This window comes from Tachysurus fulvidraco, chromosome 19 (assembly GCF_022655615.1).
Source record: "Tachysurus fulvidraco isolate hzauxx_2018 chromosome 19, HZAU_PFXX_2.0, whole genome shotgun sequence".
In the NCBI taxonomy this organism is placed as follows: Eukaryota; Metazoa; Chordata; class Actinopteri; order Siluriformes; family Bagridae; genus Tachysurus; species Tachysurus fulvidraco.
Genome location: NC_062536.1, coordinates 10,083,549 through 10,105,509, shown reverse-complemented (window position 1 = coordinate 10,105,509; position 21,961 = coordinate 10,083,549). Strand labels below are relative to the sequence as shown.

The window sequence follows — 21,961 nt, the reverse complement described above, 5'->3', positions numbered from 1 at the left end:
ATGTATGTATGTATGTATGTATGTATGTATGTATGTACAGTATGTATGTACTGTATGCATGTATGTATGTATGTATGCATGTATGTATGTATGTATGTATGTATGTATGTATGTATGTATGTATGTATGTATGTACAGTATGTATGTATGTATGTATGTATGTATGTATGTATGTATGTATGTATGTACAGTATGTATGTACTGTATGCATGTATGTATGTATGTATGCATGTATGTATGTATGTATGTATGTATGTACAGTATGTATGCATGTATGTATGTATGTATGTATGTATGTATGTACAGTATGTATGTATGTATGTATGTATGTATGTATGTATGTATGTATGTACAGTATGTATGTACAGTATGCATGTATGTATGTATGTATGCATGTATGTATGTATGTATGTACAGTATGTATGCATGTATGTACAGTATGTATGTACAGTATGTATGTATGTATGTACAGTATGTATGTATGTATGTATGTATGTATGTATGTACAGTATGTATGCGTGTATGTACAGTATGTATGTACAGTATGTATGTATGTATGTACAGTATGTATGTACAGTATGTATGTACAGTATGCATGTATGTATGTATGTACAGTATGTATGCATGTATGTATGTACAGTATGTATGTACAGTATGCATGTATGTATGTATGTATGTATGTATGTATGTATGTACAGTAACTCACAGAAGTGAGTACACCCCTCACACTTTTGTAAATATTTTATTATATCTTTTCATATGACAACACTAAATAAATGACACTTTACTACAATGTAAAGTAGTAAACAGCTTGTAGTGTACAGCTCGTATAACAGTGTAAATTTGCTGTCCCCTCAAAATAACTAAACACACAGCCATTAAACCACTGGCCACAAAAGTCAGTACGCCCCTAAGTGAAAATGTTCATATTGGGCCCAAAGTGTCAATATTTTGTGTGGCCACCATTATTTTCCAGCACTGGAAAAGCCTTAACCCTCTTGGGCATAGAGTTCACCAGAGCATCACAGGTTGCCACTGGAGTCCTCTTCTACTCCTCCATGATCACATCACAGAGCTGGTAGATGTTAGAGACGTTGCTTATCTCCACCATCCGTTTGAGGATGCCCCACAGATGCTCAATAGGGTTTAGGTCTAGAGACATGCTTAGCCAGTCTATCACCTTTACCCTCAGCTTCTTTAGCAAGGCAGTGGTTATCTTGGAGATGTGTTTAGTGTTGTTAGGTTGGAATACTGCCCTGCGGCCCAGTGTCCAAAGGGAAGGGATCATGCTCTGCTTCAGTATGTCACAATACATGTTGGCATTCATGGCTCCCTCAATGAACTGTAGCTCCCCAGTGCCGGCAGTACTCGTGCAGCCCAAGACCATAACACTCCCACCACCATGCTTGGCTGTAGGCAAGACACACTTTTCTTTGTACTCCTCACCTGGTTGCTGCCACACACAATTGACAACATCTGAACCAAATAAGTTTATCTTGGTCTCATCAGACCACAGAACATGGTTACAGTAATCTATGTCCTTAGTCTGCTTGTCTTCAGCAAACTATTTGCAGGCTTTCTTGTGCATCATCTTTAGAAGAGGCTTCCTTCTGGGACGACAGCCATGCAGACCAATCTGTTGTAGTGTGCAGTGTATGGTCTGAGCACTGACAGGCCGACCAACCACCCCTTCAACCTCTGCAGCAATGCTGGCAGCATTTATAAGTCTATTTCCCAAACACAACCTCTGTATATGACTCTGCCTGTTAAATCGCTGTATGGTCTTGGTCATTGTGCTGCAGCTCAGTTTCAAGGTCTTGGAAAACTTCTTATAGCCTACACCATCTTTATCTTTATGTAGAGCAACAATTCTTTTTCAGATACTCAGAGATTTCTTTGCCATGAGATGCTATGTTACACTTCCAGTGACCAGTATGAGAGAGTGAGAGTGATAACACCAAATTGAACACAACTGAGACCTTGTAAGACTAACGAGTCACATGACACCAGGGAGAGAAAATGACTAATTGGGCCCAATTTGGACATTTTCACATAGGGGCATAGTCACTTTAGTGTATATATGTATGTATGTATGTATGTATGAATGTATGTATGTATGTTTGTATGTATGTATGTATGTTTGTATGTATACATGTAAGCATGTATGTATAACCATTGGTGGTATGGAGCACTTCACTATAGGGTATAGTGACGCAGTGTCTTAACATTTCGGAGGTCACCTATTTTTTACATTTCTGTGGACTGACCTCCTCAATCCATCCACCAATCCAATCCTCAAATGCATCCTTTGCATTAAATGTTAAACATCTTACTCTTCACCAAGAGACATCATACTTTTTTCTGTGCAATGATCTACAATAATTGTCTCTATCTGGGATCTTAAGAATTACAGTCAATACTCCATTCTCGGATTTCATTTAACTATCCCAAGCTTCTCTCGCCTCCCGTTCATTTTCACATGAACGGGAACATTGCAAAGTGCGACATTGCACTGGAGGTGGCAACAGGTTAAATCTGGAAGTGTGCTTTCTCACAATGCTGACTGCTCCACAGATATACCGCACTGAACTGAAGCATTTAGCAAAATCAGCATGCATTAAACTGTCTGAGTGTAGGAAGCTATACAAAACTGCATGGCTTCCTAAAACTTCTATCAACAGCTAGGATTAATAATAAATTATTTTCAAATATATCAATCAAACCAAAGCTAGATAAACACTATGAAATAATGTAGAGTTATACAGTGACTAGAGTTAAATAAAGCAATTTAACTGATTTTATGAGTATTCAGTCTTATCCAGCAGAATGTCCACTCTTTTTAGCAGTCAGATGTATAGTGAAAACATTAGATTTTCCACCACAGGATTCTACAATGACCTAACCTCCTAATCATTATAAGATTATCGGCCTGTGTGTGACTGTAAAAAGGACATTATACATAATGACACTCTCTGGTCTTTTATTACAGTAAAATGTTAATAATTATAAATTATAACAATTTATAATCACTCCACCCAGTGTCACTATGATTTCTTATGTTCTGTTAAGCTGATTTGAGGCAATGTCCATTGTACAAGCGCTATACAAATAAAATTGTATTGAATTGAATAACGTGAATAAAATACTCAGTTATAAAAATCAAAAACTACAATATAATAATATAGAATTAAACCACTTCAATGATCATTGTTTTTTAATGGCATGTCGTCTTGTTTTATTCCTTATTTCATTTTATAGATTATAAAATTTTATATTTTCAATATTCTCATATGGAACACAGGTAAATTTTCACACATGCTGACAGAAGGTAACATCAAGAATGAGCTGCATGCACAGTATAGCTGGGACTGAAAGCATTCCAGAACAGACCCTTGTGGTGTTAATTGTGTTGAACAGGCAAAAGTTACACAGAAAAATGTCAGATTTCAAGGAATTATAATGGCTCAGAAAGTCAGAAAGTGGAAAATAGAGACTTCACAGAAGCCTTGTTAATTTCTTATCATTAAACAGGTGAATGTGCTGTGAGGAGGTGGCAAGCCAGTTGTCAGTAGGCTGGTGACACTGTACATGTGCGAGTAGGACTGTCACACTTGTTACATATTCGCTTAATGCCACGGCTACATTACAAGACTAATACAACACTGACTGCTGTTGATATTGTGACAGATTTCACTCATTTGTTAACTTGATCACCTTTTAGCCATACTCAGCCTATGACTGTAAATCTCAGAATCTGGGATATTGCAGAATTTCTTGTGAACTTTATATGCAAACAAATGATGGATGTCAGTTTAGATCAGCTGTCGTTGAATATCAGCCCTTCATTCAAGGTCTTTTTTATGATAAGACAGTCACTGTGTCTGTTTTGTTCCTGACTGAACAGAATGTTTATATTGTAAATATACTGTAGAACAAGCGTTGTATTGACAGTGGACCACTGTACAGCATGTATGGGATTGCATCTGACAGGTTGAGAGATATCATAACACTGGTTAAAACAGATGCCTTTCAGCTGCATTTGATATCAATCTTGTATCTAAAAGTGATTCAGAAACAGGTGTTGGCCTTTATTTGTGATTCAGTGATATATATATATATATATATATATATATATATATATATATATATATATATATATATATATATATATATATATATATAAAAATAAAAGGAAGTTGATGCATGACATGTATTTTCTTAACATTGTACACTGTATAGATTTGAAAAACAGATAAAGAGAACTTTGATCAGTATAATAAATGTTATCACCTAATACTGCATACGTTTGAATCATTTTTGTTAACCGTAATTTTTCATAAGAAAGTCCTATTCTTCTTATTACTAAAACCAATAGTTAATCGTCTTTAAAACGCTAATGCATCCAGGCAGAATTTGAGTACCTGTGATAAAAACTCAAATCAGAAACTCATCTCTGGTCTATCCTATATAACTACAATTTTCTAGGACAAGATGCTGAAAGGGGATTAAACATCCAGTGAGATACAGCTGTAATCCATGGGTTGCAGTTGGTCTATCGGTAATGCATTAGAAAAAGATTAAATATAGATTTAATGCAGAAGAGTTGTCAGTTCACAGGTCAGTATTCTGAAATAAACAATTAGTTGGAATTCTTCTTCAAAAATGGCAGAACAGTATTGTCATTACAATAATGAGAACTACACATGGTAGGATTATGGGGACATATGGAAAAAATGAAAAAAGTATTACACTTGAGATACATAGGAACATGTGTATGTACCATCATTTGCTGACTATATTCAGACAGAATATACAAACATGTACGTATGTGTTCATATGTATGCAAGTACACACCCCTACATACACATATCATGCTTTTGATGAGCTTGTACGTCCAATTTGACATTCAATATCACAGTAATATAAGTGTACATATAGCATACTGCTGTAAGCACGCAGTGCATACAAAAAGATTTAAGTGGCACAGCTTAAACACAATGTATAGTGATTTGAATCATGTCATATCATACATACAGTACACTTCCTGTAAACAGAAATCTGAACAGAAAGTCTGAAATGCACATCTGATATTTTGCAGGTAAAACACGTTCGGTTCTGCTAAACCTTGCCAACTGTGTGCTTATTTTGAAGATGGTATACTGTAACTTTATTGTGTATTGAGAGCATTAGCTGAAGTGGGGCTTGTAGTGTTAATCTCTGTAGTAGGGGTGGGGGTGGGGGGTTGGGGAAGGGGACGACAACCATGATTGTGAGTGCGTTATGCTGCCTTCATATGGAAGTGCTTGAAGCAATGAGGAAACAATGCACAGGCTTCTTACATAAGCTGCTTTCAACACTGCCCACAGCTTCATCTCTCACTGCTGTGTAATGAAAGCAGTGCAATGCTGTTTTTGTATTGCATCAAATACATCACTGGTCTTTGCTAAGCAATGACATATTTAATGTTAGCCCCAAACATAGATGCCAATTTTTCTTGTTTTTTCTAAGCAATGGATTTCCCAAGTATCAAAAATGAATGTTACATTCCAAGGATAATGTTCAATGCAGTGTTTTGCTTTATTTGTATGTGGACTGATCTTAGGTCGCAGTTATGATCTTGAAACAAAGGACTAGATTATTTCATGACTTTATACACGGTATACGTGCATGAAATCAATGGGAAACCTGTTTTAAAATAATAACACGGTTATTATCTGAACAGTAATACTTAATATGAGTTGACTTCAAATGAGTCTTAATCACTTAAAATTTTACACAGCCTTAAAAAAAAATTTTTTATCTTCAAAATGTTTTATTTATTTATCTGCATTAATTTTCTTGCCACTATTTGTAAATTCATAGAGTTTTTAAGCCATTTTGTAAGCCCCCAGTAAAAACACTATATATTATGGGTATTATGTATCCAGTGTAGTGTACGCTTTATGTCACTGCTTTTGAATAGCACCATAGACTCAACAGATACAAGAAAGCTACTGTATCAACCTTCTTACTCGGGAAGGTTGAAAACATGTCATGTGGCTTCATTCTGGATGAGTTGCAGAGGTAAAATGGAGTGTTGCAGTAGTTCAGTCAAAATTACCAAACGAGCACATGAGTGTCCTCGGTGGATAGAAATGGACAAATTCTTCAAATGTTGTAGAGAAGACATTGACATTTCAGTTTAGCAGTGTGAGAGGAGAAGGACAGGTGGATACCCCAAGGTTGCCTGCAGTGACATGACATGAAATCTACGAGCTGTCCAAGAAGATGACAAAAATCTTGATGTGGTGATGCATCTCCTGGTATGAACAGCAGTTCAGATTTGCTGGGATGAATTTTTTTGCTGATGAGCTGCTATTCATGAAGATGTCTGCCAGACTTGCCAAAATCTAAGCAGAAACATGAGTGCATGAGGGATGAAAGGAAAGTGTGAGAGAAAGTTGAGAGTCATCCTCATAGCAGTGGTAGGAAATCCCCTGTGTGTATATTTCCTCACTAATAGTATAAAGGAAAAAGATCAAGCATTGAGACTAGGACACCAATGGAGAATAGATGTGGAGGTCACCTGAACACAGCTGAAAGGTCGACAAGAATGAGTTCTAATGACAGTTTGGCTGATCGAGCTGCATGAAGCCTCACAATGACAGCCATAAAAGCGGTTTCAGTGAAATGTGCTGCTTTGAAGCTATCTTCTCATGGATTAAAAAATGTTTATTCACAGTACAAATGGACATTAGCAATTGTAGATTTCGATCACAATATAAAGAAATTGGACACAATCTTATACACAACCTCGTAACACAACACCCCTTAACCAGGTGGGATTTTTTTTTAGTATGTACTGTATAAAATATGTCTATGCACATTTTGATGTAAATTATTACAATGATTATAACAGGGAAGATGAATCGAGAAGAGTGCTATAGATCACTATGCGATGGTTATTTTGGGTTTCTGGTTATATCTAGAGCAGGCTTTGAAACACAAGCAGTTTTGAGTGAAGGCAGGCAAGCCACTCGTCATAAAACAAAACAGGCGAGGTCTAAAACCGGATTATATTAGATAATTGAAAACAGATCAGACTAATTTTTGAATTAAATGTGAATGAACATGCAAGAATTTACAAGCAATTGGAAAAATCATGGAGCATAAATAGAGAGTTAGCAGCATGAAACAAGCTGAAGCTAATTACAGAGTAGTAAATGAGAACAGGAAAATTAGACAGAGTGAGTATGGGAAAGGGGTCAAAATTAAGGTGGATGTGAGAGGGGATTTCTTGCCGCTGTTTCTCCACTGTTTAGTGAGAATTGATATTTAGAGCACATTGTATAGCAGGGGACAGGCTCGTCTCCTCTCATTTGGCCATTTGAAATGCTAAATTGCATTTTAAAATCCATTTTTATTTATATTTCTTTGCAACAGATATTCTATACAGAACTGAAAAAGAGCAGATATAACCGACTTAAAGTACTCTGTCTTTTAATGTTTACTGAGCAAGATCAATATGAAACGCCTATTAAAGCTACTCTTACAATTATATTTAAAAGCTAGCATTGGCCATTGACAGAAATGGCCATTTAATTTCAAAACTGAAATGCTGAGAGAGATGTGCCTCTGATTTTCAGTAACAATACTCTGCTCAAAAAGCATTCATTTTTTTTAGTCCAAATCTAATAGTAGCATTTCCAGCTGTTTATTTCTGTAAATCTCCTGCTCTGTGTCATGTATCATGATCTTACTCTTAGTTAAGAGTAGTTCATTCAAGCGCACACACATGTTTCCAGCATGAGTGAGTATGAATCTATATGTAGTTACAGATTTCAGTACTGTAGGTCTTAATGGTAGGATATTATGCAATACCATTTTTCTATGAGCTAGAAGCTATATTCCATATACTGGATATATTTATTTCACGTTAATTGCATGATTATTACTTTTACAGTGATCTTATTTTCATGTTAGTGTAACTAGCTCAGATGTCTAGAAATGCATGACCATAACCATGATACAGCATGTTGGGTTAACTTTCTGCAGTTTATCTTTTGTAATCATTCTGACTTTCTCCCCGTTTAAGGCACCCTTGTGACTGAGACCTCAGGTGAGTGGTCTCTGAGTGGCACCTTTGTTCGGCAATTGAGTGTGATTGCTGTGCCCTTTTCCAAAACAAACTACACCAAGGAGTGCTAAATACAACATACATTCAATGCCAACTTTATTAGGAACACCTGTATACTTACAAATTCATGCAGTTCAATCATGGAGATCTTGCAGATACAGGTCAAGAGCTTCATATAAAATTCAAATCAAACATCAGATTGGGGGAAAATGTTATCTCAGTGACTTGGTGATTCAGTGGCTGTTGTTGGTGCCAAAAGGGCTGGTTTGAGTATTTCATAAACTGCTGATCTCCTGGGATTTTCACACATAACAGTCACACAACAGAATGCAGCAGTAGTTCTGTGGGCAGAAAAGTCTTGTTGATGAGAGAGGTCAGAGGAGAATGGCCAGGCAGGTTTGAGCTGACAGGAAGGTTTCAGCAACTCAAATAACCAATTTATAACAGCTGTGGTCAACAAAAAAGCATGCAAGTACACACAACAGGTCAAAACCTTGAGGCAGGTGGATTACAACAATAGAAGACTACATCGGGTTCCTCACCTGTCAGCCAAGAACAAGAATCTGAAGCTTCCTTGGGCACAAGCTCTAGACCAAAACTGGACATATGGGTAAAAACAGCTGGATTTTCATTTAGATAACTGCATGACTAAGCAGTTGTAATAAAGTGGATGGTCGGTGTTTGTGAATGCATTGCATTATTGCTGTAGAGTAGCCAGTCACCCAGAAATCCACAAGAAGTGACTATAGGACCAATTTTGCAAACAAAACATGAGACAGACTGTTAGTCAATGACGTCAATACCAGCATGATGGCAGAAGGCAAGAATGTTCCCTTCACAAACTGCTCAGAGTCGGTGTGTGTGGAGAACACTGATGACAGCCTGTTTGTTAATGTCTAATATCTTGGTCTTATTACTGAACTGCCTAAATTCAGTTATGATAGAGTAGAAGATGAGAATCTTTAAATGATGGCAGGTTCATTTTAGAAGGTTTGTTTGACTACAGAATTGATACTTATTCTTGAGTGACACCATCTTGACACATAAATGCAGATGCATGGACTCACACACACACACACACACACACACACACACACACACACACACACACACACACACACACACACACACACACACACAGACATAAACTCCTGCTCTCCTAAACATTTGAACAGGTTCACACTCGCACACTTTCTCTTTCTATTTTGTGCTCTTCAAAAACACACACTCCCACATGTAGTCTCTCTCTCTTTTGCTCTCTCCACTTTGCTCTCTGCACTCCCACACATTTATTTACACCCACATACACACTCTACACATAGGTTTGAACACACACACACACTCACACACACACACACACACACACACACACACACACACACATCCACACATAATTTCTACTCTTTGTGCATCTGTGGTGATGTGGTAATATCGATCTTTCAAGGTGGACAGTGTGAGACATGCTAGATAAGAGGCAGAGAGAAAGGGGAAAAAAGGGAGTGAGAAAGAAACAGAGAAGCCTGCTTGAAGGGCCACATGTCATCTCTATAACATCAGTGATCATTTTGTTACTAATTAAAAAAAGATCAACAGCAATTTGGTAGACACACTTTTCCAGAGGAGCTTGCATTTTATCTTAGACAACTCAATGTTGGGGGCTGTACTCAGGGGCTCAGTGGATGTAACGGTAGACACACTCACAATGATGAAATCGGGAAAGGTACTGTATTATTGAATCTACATGATTAAAATGATCTAGAAATGTCTTTAAAGTCCAGCTAACTGCTGCTTAGGAATTTGAGCAATCAAAAATTGTGTATTTTGTAATAATTCTGTAGATGAGTGTCTTGAGATGAGAATATTGCCACATTTTACATGATATCAGTATCATATTGTTCTATTGAAAAGAGTTTTCAGGTGGAGGATTAATAGAGTCCCAGAAGGAGATGGGGAAAAAATCAATTAAAACACAAATCAGTTTATTAAGGTCAGGTAAATACCCAAGAGATTAAGTGGGATTTTGGCACAAGATATTTAGGTTACTATTTTTAGAAAACTCTAATCCCCTTTTTGTCTACTAGGTGTTGGATATGTATTGGAAATCAATACACAATGGTAAAGAGAAAAGATAATTCCAAGTACACCAATTTTACAGAAAATATAGTACATAGGTAAACACCCAACCATTTATCTGTATCATCACATCTAATATTGCATTTCTATAATAAGATTATATGTTCACAAAACACACAGTAGTTTATTCTGGTTTGTTTCTGGTGGGGCACGGTGGCTTAGTGGGTAAGCCACCGCCTCCGCCTTGTGTGTGCGGAGTTTGCATGTTCTCCCCGTGCATGTTTCCTCCGAGCACTCTGGTTTCCTCCCCCGGTCCAAAGACATGCATGGTAGGTTGATTGGCATCTCTGGAAAATTGTCTGTAGTGTGTGAGTGAATGAGAGTGTGTGTGTGCCCTGTGATGGGTTGGCACTCCGTCCAGGGTGTATCCTGCCTCGATGCCCGATGATGCCTGAGATAGGCACAGGCTCCCCGTGACCCGAGGTAGTTCGGATAAAGCGGTAGGTGATGAGTGTTTCTGGTGGCTATTGTGTGTGAAATATTTCAGGCTTTAGGTGAGTTGTTTCCTGTTGCAATTGCAAATAATGACCTTTTTGTATCTTGGTTTGGTTTACGTTAGCAGGTTAGTCACACATGGCAATATTTTTAATGTATTAGACTTCACTTATTTAAAAAATATTTTGTCAAGAACAGCCATAAATAGCAGGAACCAGTTGTTACAACTGCAGTTGTAATAGCAGTCAAAGACAATTGGACCAAGTCATGACCAATTTTATCTATATTTGAAATTAAATCATAGGGTATGTTAAGTAAATTTCAATTCCACATTGTAACACTACACAATGTGGATGTTTCAAAGGGGGTGAATATTTATGCAAGGCATTGTATGTCTAACTTAGTGATGCCACAATAATGAAAAAGAAAGGTCTGATTCTAAACAGCTGGTTCCACGGTGGAGCCTGGACTCGTTCTCAGGTTCTAGGTCACCCACTTACAGCCATTCTAGTGGATTTCTGATGCTGTGCATTTCTGTCTGAAGTTTCATGTTCACTCTAATCTCCTATTGATGGAAATGTTCTGCAAAAGATTTAAGCACAGCACTGTGTTAGTGCTCAGCATTGCAAGGCCTGAGACAAACTATTCTTCAAATGTGGTGTATAAGGGACATTGTCCAGATTATCATTAGCGATTATTATTTTTTCTTAGTTTATTAGTATTAGTAAGGTCAAGAGTGAAGAAACCTCTAATATATTGTCTTCCATTTGTTCTTTCTCTATTATACTAAGGAGCACTGCTTTCATTAATCAGTCCCTCCAGGGTTTTGCGATTTTGTAATCTCAGAATGCAAAATTAAGCAAACTTGGTGATGTTCTGAGGAGCTTGCAAATTTTCAAAATGACTACAAATTTTTTGTAGATTTTCAGTAGGAGCAAAACAGAATCCTCTGTCACAATTTTACCAATTCTGGAAATTTCATCACATATTTTGAAATCATGCATTTTTGATGGTGACAATTGCAACAAACTCTGTGTCATTCTATCTTAGATTTTTTTAGGCTGTCACTTTTACATAATGTTGCTGGAGGACATCTGTAATAATTATCACGAAGTATTAGTGATGTCTGTGATGACAGTGTTTTTACAATGTATGCATAAGTGTCACAGTACAAATTCCATGTGCACTACATACACCTTATTTTAATGTAACCAATTGTTTTGACTTATATTATAACCACTTGTTGTAGGGCTTTTGGCCACACATTACAGTACATGACACTAATTAATCATCAATATTTTATTGTCCTTCATTTTAAAACCTATTCTCTTTTCTGCATCTTTTGTACAGTGTATGTATAGTATAATTGGTAAATATAGTAGCTGAGTTTATGTCTACTGTTTATTTTGTAGAACATTAAAGATGCACACAGTACAGTATGTAAAAAAAGCTTATGACAGATTTACATGGGACCAAAATCCCTGAGTTCCACCAGTATATATGTTGAAACAGTGAACATGTATGAAATCCAAATTTCTATTTCACTGCAAACAGATTCATAAGAAGAAAGTCAAAATTTTGATTTTCTTTCTACCCAGTAAAAGAGAGCGAAGTGCTCAAATCATTATCTGAGCGAACACATGTGTGTGAAATGGTTTTCTATATGCTCACACAGCCAAGCTCCCATTACTTATAACAGGAACAGCTTTTGTGCTTTTATGGGGCCATTTCTGTTTCTCTTATAGCCAGAGGCTCCTTGAAAGACACGTATTCGCTTTAACTGGCCAGCTGTTGTTACCATTATTCAATGAAGCACACACTTATTAAAATATTCCTGTAACTTAATGTGATGCAACTTCTGCATATATTTCTGTTAGGACAGATGGCTATTATTTGACACTATTGTCATATGTACAATGAGAAATTTTAACACTATTTATTTTCTGAAAAAATTGCTGAGTCTTAGGAAAGTCAGCCAGAAAACATAGTTATGTATCCTAAGTTACATAAATCTCTGCTTATGTATAGACCAGGAGAACAAACATATCTAGTTCTGTCTACTGGCAAGTAGAAGCTGGACAGAAAAATATAAGAAATGAAGATGTTAAAGACAGAATACAAAGAAAATAAAAAAAATAACAAACCTAAAATGAATAAGAAAGAAAGAAAGAAAGAAAGAAAGAAAGAAAGAAAGAAAGAAAGAAAGAAAGAAAGAAAGAAAGAAAGAAAGAAAGAAAGAAAGAAAGAAAGGAACGAATTCATATTAATCACAGGTCACATCACATCACTGACTGGACAAAGTGTTCAGTGTTAAGTATCAGACACTATATGGATAATAAAAGCTCTCCTTTATCAGGGAACAATAATAACATCATATGGCTCAATTCATCACAATTCATTTCTTATAGGATAAAGCTGCATGCAAAAACGTATAATGTAGCGTGATTTTTAGATGCTTCCTGCACTGCGTAGTAGTGCCATACTGTAAAATGAACAGTAACAGTGTGATAAAAAGCACAGTGTGATTAAAGCCACCCCCCCAACACACACGCACACATACATGTACACAGCACACAGATTCCCTGCGAGAACAGTGCTGAGAGTCTGCCCACGTATCCTCCTTAAAAATCACTATCTACAACAATCAGACTTTTTACCAAAGAGGCCGTCCAGGGAAGGCATGTCATTTAACACACACACACTATGCTGTAGTGCGTGTGAGCTGTTCACCTCCCACATAGGTCTGAATAACACAAACATCATCACATGTCCTTTCCCACACAATGCACATTGAAACACACCTATTATATACTTTTCCATAACCCCTCATGCATTTTCATTGGACATACTTGACGACTGTTTTCAGTCCTCACCGCATCAGTCTTGTTAGTAGTACTTGATTTTTCCACTGAAAAGGGGGGAAGAAGTCGTTCCACCCTTTCAGGGATTAAGCTCCCACATACTGACCTGTTTCCATCCATGTGCTGCAGTATCAGGCATGAAAGTACTGATTTAATTACTTAATATGCAGCCACTCAGTAAAACATAATATAGAGTCTATATAGTCCACACACCACATGTCAGGATGGTTGCAGATTTTATATGTAACAGCACAAGGCACCAGCTGTCAGGTCCTCATGCTCACACTTTGATTGACAGGGTGTTTATTTTATTGCTATAGTTCAGCTCTTTCTGCATATAATTACACAGTTTAGATGCTGTTTTTTTTCTTCTGCTCACCATAGCAATGTTCAACGTCTGAGCCGTGACAGTTGTAAAAGTTCACATTCCCTGAGGACACTGTTTACTTTTCGAAAGAGCTGTTCTGTAATGAAATAATCAATCCACACTGGTAGGAAATTGAATATATTTCCTACTATCAATGTAGACTAGGGAGTGTCTAGGCTGCACAGTCTACAATGTTCACAGACAAATGTCAACGTAACACAAGTGCAGGAAAATCCAGCACTGTCCGTTTACAAGCTATTAAGTTTCATATCAACTGATCGTGTCATCAGATTAGACAAGTTTATAAATAATGACTTGGAGTAGCCACTGTTCACACTAGCGACAACAAATTCAGCAACAACACGGCACTTTAAAGTGGCAAACTCAAATGATTAGCTAAAACAATTTCTCGGACACAAAAAGTTGCACACCATCTTATAACCATGTTTTTATTTTCTCCTGTTAAATATGACCTATCATTAAATGTGCATGGAGAAATTACATAGAAAAATAAAGTTTGGAAGACAGTAGTATAGATTGTTGGTTGTCTCTGGTGACTACACACCTAATACAGTTAGTTTGCTTTTCTTGTCTGCTAAAGAAGCTAGTGCAAAGCTTAGCAGGTAGCTTGTAAATCAGATATTATAAACAAAAGTGGTGTGTATAAATCATATAGTGGGCTGTTATACATTTTTGTTATGATTAATCAGAACTCAGGAAATGGTGGATGTTTTTCTTATATATGGTCTCTAAATTCTGGAAGTGTGTTCTAGAGGATATTTGGAACACAGCCTCATACATGTTTTAATTCAGGTTAAAAATAAAATAAAATAAAATAAAATAAAGTGTATCTAACTGGCAAATCTGCAAGAGACAAATGGTAATTTGTTTAAATGTTAAACTGCTTAAACTGTTTGAAGTCACCCACCTGTTTGAAAAAGTTTGCAGATAAGCTACAGTATGATAAGTTCTGAACAATGTCTGGAAAAATATTTTCTTATATTGTAGCATTATATATACAGTATATATATACTGTAAATGTTGAGGCAGGAGGAGAGTTTTTGGCAGGGTCTGTATTAAATCATTAAATGTTTAGCATCTATAAATGGAGTTTGCTCCTTAATCATTTTTTGGATAAGTAGAATTTAAAATGCTAGATCTTTGTGATAAAGATACAGTATATGTGGATGAGACTTCTGGAATGTGTCTAGTTTTATATGAGTATAGATATCAGAACTATGACCTTGTGAAGGGATTTTCCGGGCTGCTACACATTCTAAGTCGAACAGGATCAGGCTGGGGTTATATGTGGGGTTAGCGTACCTACCTTATGGAATCCATCTGCAGTGTCTTTACTATTTTGAATTCATCCGAATTTTTCATGATGTTTAAAGAAAATATAAAACTCAAAGATGGTATAATTTACATAATTCACATACACCAATGATCATATGCTGGTGGTTTTGATAACTCCAGCTCCAAAGGGTTATGCAGTAATCCTATCTCAGGTATAGTGGTTGTCCTATAGATTGATTTCTGCAGCTGGATACTAAAGCTGGAGTTTACCCGACTATGCTCTGTATGACAGAGACATTAACATGGATTAGCAGAACGGGCATTTCCTGCTTCATCTCAGAAAAATCCAGCTAGCAGTTCCTGCTCTATTAAAAGCTTGTGTAAAGGCATCAGTTGCCTGTTTACAGCATTAAGGTTCCTGGATTGATCATTCAATTATTCAATTTAAATTTATTTGTATAGCGCTTTTAACAATGGAAAGTGTCTCAATGCAAATCATGAACTCTTGCTGTGTGTGTGGAGATCTGCAAGCTCTCTTCATGGCTGCATGGGATTCCACAGACTTCACTGGTCCAAAAACATTACTTTCCAATCCGACCTTGAGAATAAATCAGGTAGGAATGAATAATGATCTAATGTATTGTACCAGACAGAAACTGAGAATTCACACTGCACTCTATAACATTTGTTAATTGTTACTGGAGTACTGGCCTTTGCTGTAGTGATATCACAGAAGGCTGCAATATGCAAATAAGCCCTATGACTAATCATTTAATGTGAGCTGTGAGCATCCTGACTAGTCTCATTTCAAATGAGAGTTCCTGTGGGGGTTTGGATGAATCACGACATTCGCATCATCCAACAAACGGAAATTATTTTCTTCAAGTTAATTCAGGCCAGTCTTTAACCACGAATATTAACTGGTTTACAAATGTGATTTTAATAGGTGCTAATATTCCTATTTTTTTTTTATTATATTGCATAAATACAGTTATATTGCTAATGAAAAACTGTGGCTGTAAATATACAACATCTGTGAATATTTCAGCTGTGTTTTTCAGCTGTGAATATTTCAGCTGTGTGTGAGTTCAGCTGTGCTTCGAAATGTTCTAAAAATATTAGCACACCGTTATGAAAGGTTTCACTCAAGATTTCTGTGGATTTCTCAAAAATCCATTGACTTTGTCAGAATTTATGCTATTACATAGGCATCAAACCACCTTTTTAACAATTAAACAAACGTTTACAATGATTTTACAACAATGACAGCCAAAGTCACATGTTTATTTACAAGAGTGTGGTTCTTCTTCTTGTACATGGCAAAGTGTCTGCTTTAGTCTAATGACTCTAATAATAAGACACTGATTCAGTAACAAGAGACAATTTCAGTAAAAACATGAGCATAGGCTTAATATTTTTTATATTAGTAGAACAAGGAAATTAATCATTCATATAATTTGTACAAATTTAAATATATATATAAATATAAAATTAGCATAAAAATAGCATGTTTATGTAGCCTCTAACATTATTATATGTCGGTTACAATTTCCATGAATTCTGCAATAATATGGACAAGTTAATAACCACTTTTGTTAATCTACATTGCAACCTATACAGTATTTCACAAATCTTATCTTCTGTCCATGAGATGGAAGCGACAGTGCATGATGAGCCTGGCATTTCAATCCAGAGTCTCTCACATCCATTTTGAGTATTCAGAAGCACATACAAGACGTTCAGAGAGTTCACATCACAGAGAACATTGTCTACACTTCAGACAGTGTCTGTGCTCTTCGGTGCACTGTAGAAAACAGGAAAGACACAGAATGTTCTGCCTTGAGACCCTGCAGGCTTTTGACAGAGGTGTTAGGCCATCTAGTGGAGATAATTGCTGCTAACATAACAGGCTAATCAGCAGCTTTGATTATGCAATTTTAGGCAGTCATTAGGAAATACAGTGGGTCACTTTGTACACATATTTGTCAGGCAATAATATTTATTTTATTGTTAAATGAGTAACCACTGGCACATAAGTGTGATCTCAGATATTAGAATTTTCTGTTGTCTGTTCTATTTTCAACTAGAGAACAGTTATATAGTGAAATAAAGGGATGTCCTGAATACTAATAATTTTTTTTTTCTATACAATACAGATATTAGGTGATTAGGTGACACAATACTGATTCTATGCTGGCCTCTTCTTAATAATGGACTCTGCTAGTTTCTGTCACCAAGTTATGTGAAACATCAGAACCATGACAGCTGTGTCCTGTTTCCATTGTAAGAACTGGCTCCTACATAGAGTAAAATACGTCAGAAGACCCAGTACTAATCCAGCTTTGGTGTATCTAGAGTTCAGGTTACTCTCTATGTAAAGTTCTACATGTTCTCCCTGTGTCTTTGTGGGTTTTCTCCAACATCTCAGTACAATACCAATACAATATATAATACAAATGGTTGATGATGAGACATTGCCCCGGTTGTAAATGAGTGTTTGAATATAGAGCAAAATACACGAACAAGAGAGTGAGCAAAAAAGGAAGTAGAAACATGAATGTGATAGAAAGGTCTTGATAAGAGGATAATGGCATAAGAACCAAGAGATGGAACCAAGGAATTCAACAAGTTAGTGTAACCAGTCCACATACTGGCATGCTTTTGGGATTTGGGTGAAAACTGGAGAACCTGGAGAAAACGTACATGGACATATGTCAAACTCTTGCTAAATGTAGCACAAATATTCTTTATTTCATGATACACGTATTAAACACATTACAGTAAGTGTGGTCATATTTATTAATTTATTATTTTATATATATATTTATTACTGAATTGTTCACTTCTAAAACCAGAACCACTGAGTTAATGTGTAGGTATGAATTTTGTAACAAATTTACAGATTTTTTTTTAGGTTTAAATTAGACTGCTTTTACTGCACATATAATACTATGAGTTTTTCCAGTTCAAATAAAGATATGAGTCAGGGTTTGAAGTTTAAAGAAATGCTCTCCAACAATTTGAAGGCATAAAAAACAAGAAAAATATATTTAAAAAAAAAATCTGTTTAAATAAGGAAGTAATAGTGCTGTATAAATGGTTATATTAACAGCAAGAGCATCAAGACTTTTGTGAGATTTTATGCCTCGGTCTAAAAAAATAGCTGGTTATTTCTCTTTCTCTCGCTCCACTCTTTCTTCACTGTCTTTATTTGATTGATTCATCTGGTTCATGAGCAGCAGCAGTATTGGGGTTACGTCCACCTTCCCTCAGGCAACAGAGGGCACTTAACATTCGCACTGGCTAGTCACATCCCAGAGGGAAAGCATCGTCCTCTTTGTGCACAGGACTGGGAGATTAAAGAGATGATGACAGGATGTGTTATGCAACAGCATGAGAGATAGCAGTGTTTTCTTCAGGTTCAGTGACCTGGAGAAAAATGGAATAAAGGAGAGAGAGCAGAGAGATAGAGATTCAACTGCTACAGCACTAATGGGATACTGAAGGCTATAGGCTGACAGAGGGCTAAGATACATTCATGAAGGCCTGCTGATGTGCTAGCTTTCACAATTAAACAGAATAAGTGATATGACATCTTTTGAAATGAAAAAGCCCTGCAGTATGACGTCAAATGCTATTGTTTTATACTTGCAAGCCATAATCTGTAGGGTCCTAGCACCATTTACAGATAGAGTCCTCAGTGGATAGTTTTTTTTACCAAGTTATCAGTAAAGAGAGCACAGCGAGATATACGTGTCAGGGTTTGTAACGAAAAACTCACTGCTAACCATGTGAAATGACTGCTGAAATTCGAATGGCTGACAAAGGACATTTTTTTAATTTTTTTGGTTTTAAATACTCTTTCATGATAAGAAATCCATTTACAGATTAGTACAGCAGTACACCAATGTACACACACATTCACATGCTCACTCATACCTGGGGTCAATTTAATTTAATCCTTCCACCTTCGAGCAAGTTTGTAGGTGGTTAGAGGAACCCGGAGAAACAAGAGGAAACCCAAGTAGGCATGGGGAGAACATGCACAGAGACTCAACCCAGAGGGCAACACTACCCACTGTTCCATCAGTAAAAAATCCTTTCACATCTTATTTCATTTTTTACTACATAACATTTTTCCGGGCCAATAAAGAATATAAATACTCTATACTAAAAAAAAAAGAGGAAGGAATATATTTTAAGGAACTCGCAGAGGGAAGAGAGAAACACAAGCAATAGTAGTCTGCTAGCAGGTTGTCCTGCACAGATTTGGCCTCACGAGCTGTTTGCATATGCTGGGTAGGATTACACTTATCCAACTTAATGCCTTTGACCATGCAATCATTCATAAATCCAGAGTCTACAGCAGTGTGGAGGCTCGTGCTGAGCACAGTGCCCCGGGTCTCTATGTAACCATCTGTCACCTGTTAAAATTGAGGGAGATGCCAGTGGTGGCTGTGTGATAGCGGTTACAGCCTGGTGATGCTGGCACAGTAGAAACCACATTTTAATCGTAGTGCATGCTCTTTATAGAGTACAAGCTAACAGTTGAACTTGCCCTTACAAGAGCCCCATCGGTTTATTTTGGTATTGTTATATGGTGACTGTTCAAAGGTATGCCAGGAAAGATAAGTGGAATGTGCTTTGAGTTTGTCAGATTAAATTGTTCTGATACTTATAAACAATTTATAGCATCACATCAAGATGCCATTTGATGACATCATTGTGACAACTATAATGAAAAACCCAAAAACAACAGTCATATTACCAACAACCTCCACAGGGTCAGAGTGAAGGTTTCACAATCTACCTTTCATCTTTGTGAAGTTTTTGAGAGCAGCGATATAATATAGACTATACCAAAAATATAGATCATACCACAAGATTCAAACCACTCTTCATCAGTAAGAATCAGAAGGCCTGAATGGAATTCACAAAGAAATACAGAGATAACCCCACAGAAGATCCGAAATCAAATTGAACCTGTAAGTGATGGAAAGGTTGAAGTGTGGAGAAAGAAAGGATCTGCTCATGATTCTAAAAGAAACTTACTGGGTCATTGACATGACATTTCGGTCTAATGCTCTTGTCTAATTGCTTTCTTTCTTGTTTAACAGATCCCAAGAGCATGGAGGGAGTGAGGAATGTTTAGCCATCCTATCTCTTCCCACCTAGTTAACAGTCATTTTAGACTGTTAAGACTTATTTAAGACATCTGTGCCTTTGACCAAACCCTGTTTTTTTTTGTTTTGTTTTGTTTTTTGACACTCCCTTGGTGTACAGAACACACTCAACCCTCCATATAGACACGGATCCTGCTGATGACTCCAGTTTGACTTGTTCACTGCAAACTGAACAAGAGACATCTGATGAGGATTTTCTCCAGATCGGAGTCTTCCCTTAGGTGTGGAGCTCAGATCAGTGCAAAATGGAGTTCATCCCATGCTGTGCAATATTCATCAACATTACTATTGTCACTTGGAGGTAGATTATGGACTTACTGTGTTCAAATAATTTATTTTTCTAAGGCTGTTTACCTAATTTATATTTTTCTAAAGTGAAATTTCCCTCCCAGTGGTGGACCAAGAAACCCCGAACACACTTAAAGATAAACTGTTAGTATAAAGGCTTCAGATACAAAAAAGCCCAGTTTCTTGATCAGGGCAAAGGATATAGTGTTGTTTGTATTAAGAGGGTTTTTTTTAATCTAGATTTTTTTGTTTTCAGAGTGTAACAGGAGGTTTATGTTTTTATAGCTTCTCGAGGCTAATGTAATTTAATAATGTGGGTATCAATTTGATGTTGATGTGTGGCCAATAGCTATTTTCCCTTTCCTAACATTATTTTTTATATTAATCTCTTGCATTTGAGCCATTTTTCTTCAATATTCTTAAAATGGACTGCTGTAAACCAAAACAGAGACCTGATATTAAGGGGATATGGCTGGAGCAGTACGAAAGTGTAAAATCTATGGCTAGAGCTCATTTTAGAAACATTATATGATAAACTTTGGTGTGCTACCTTCATTATATTCAACAAACAAGTGTTGTTTCATGATACCCCAGTGCCGCCCTGTTCTATGTACTGTACCACCATTTGTCTTTACATCACATGCATGTTATAACTGTTTTCCCAGAATTACCATGGGCATGTTGTTAATGTCAGTAGACTATAAAACTTTACACTGGGGATTTCAGATTTTTTCTGAACTTAATTATGCTCCTGCTATTTAGAATACTTTTACAGATCTCTGTCATCCAACATCCTGAAAAACAAGCAGACAAATTGGCCTAAAGCCTTCATTTAATTTACGCTTCACACCTTTAAATGTTGCAGTGTTTTTCTAAAGTGTTAATATTTTCAGAAAATCAGAAGGCATGAATAACGGAAATAATTGTTGGTTTATTTATTATTAATACAGTAATGGAACATAATGAGACATTCAACTACACAATGTGGAATAGACATCAAGTGATTAAATACTGTATAATATTATTATAAAATTATAAATATATAAAAGAACCAGACGAGGAAGCAGCATTTGGTCCCATTTTTTAGGAAATACTGAAGTCATATAAAGTGATGAGAGGAAATAATAATGATTATCACCTCAGGATGTTAGCCTTGCCTATTTTTTACCAAAGGTCTATTAAGTCATTACATAGGCAGTATAAATATAATAGATTCACTGACATAATACATATACATTTAATCACAAGATTCAAATTGTGACTAAAGTTACCAAATATAATA

The 21,961-nt window shown here is 36.4% G+C and overlaps 1 protein-coding gene across 1 annotated transcript in view; it reads left to right on the top strand.

Annotated features, from left to right (window-relative positions):
- LOC113645794 (potassium voltage-gated channel subfamily A member 1) overlaps positions 1-21,694 on the top strand; it is a 31,024-nt gene extending 9,330 nt beyond the window's left edge. Inside the window, exon 2 of the mRNA XM_047803736.1 lies at positions 20,326-21,694. The gene's annotated coding sequence lies outside the window, so the exon portion shown is untranslated. The remainder of the gene's footprint in view (positions 1-20,325) is intronic.
- The last annotated feature ends 267 nt before the right edge of the window (positions 21,695-21,961 follow it).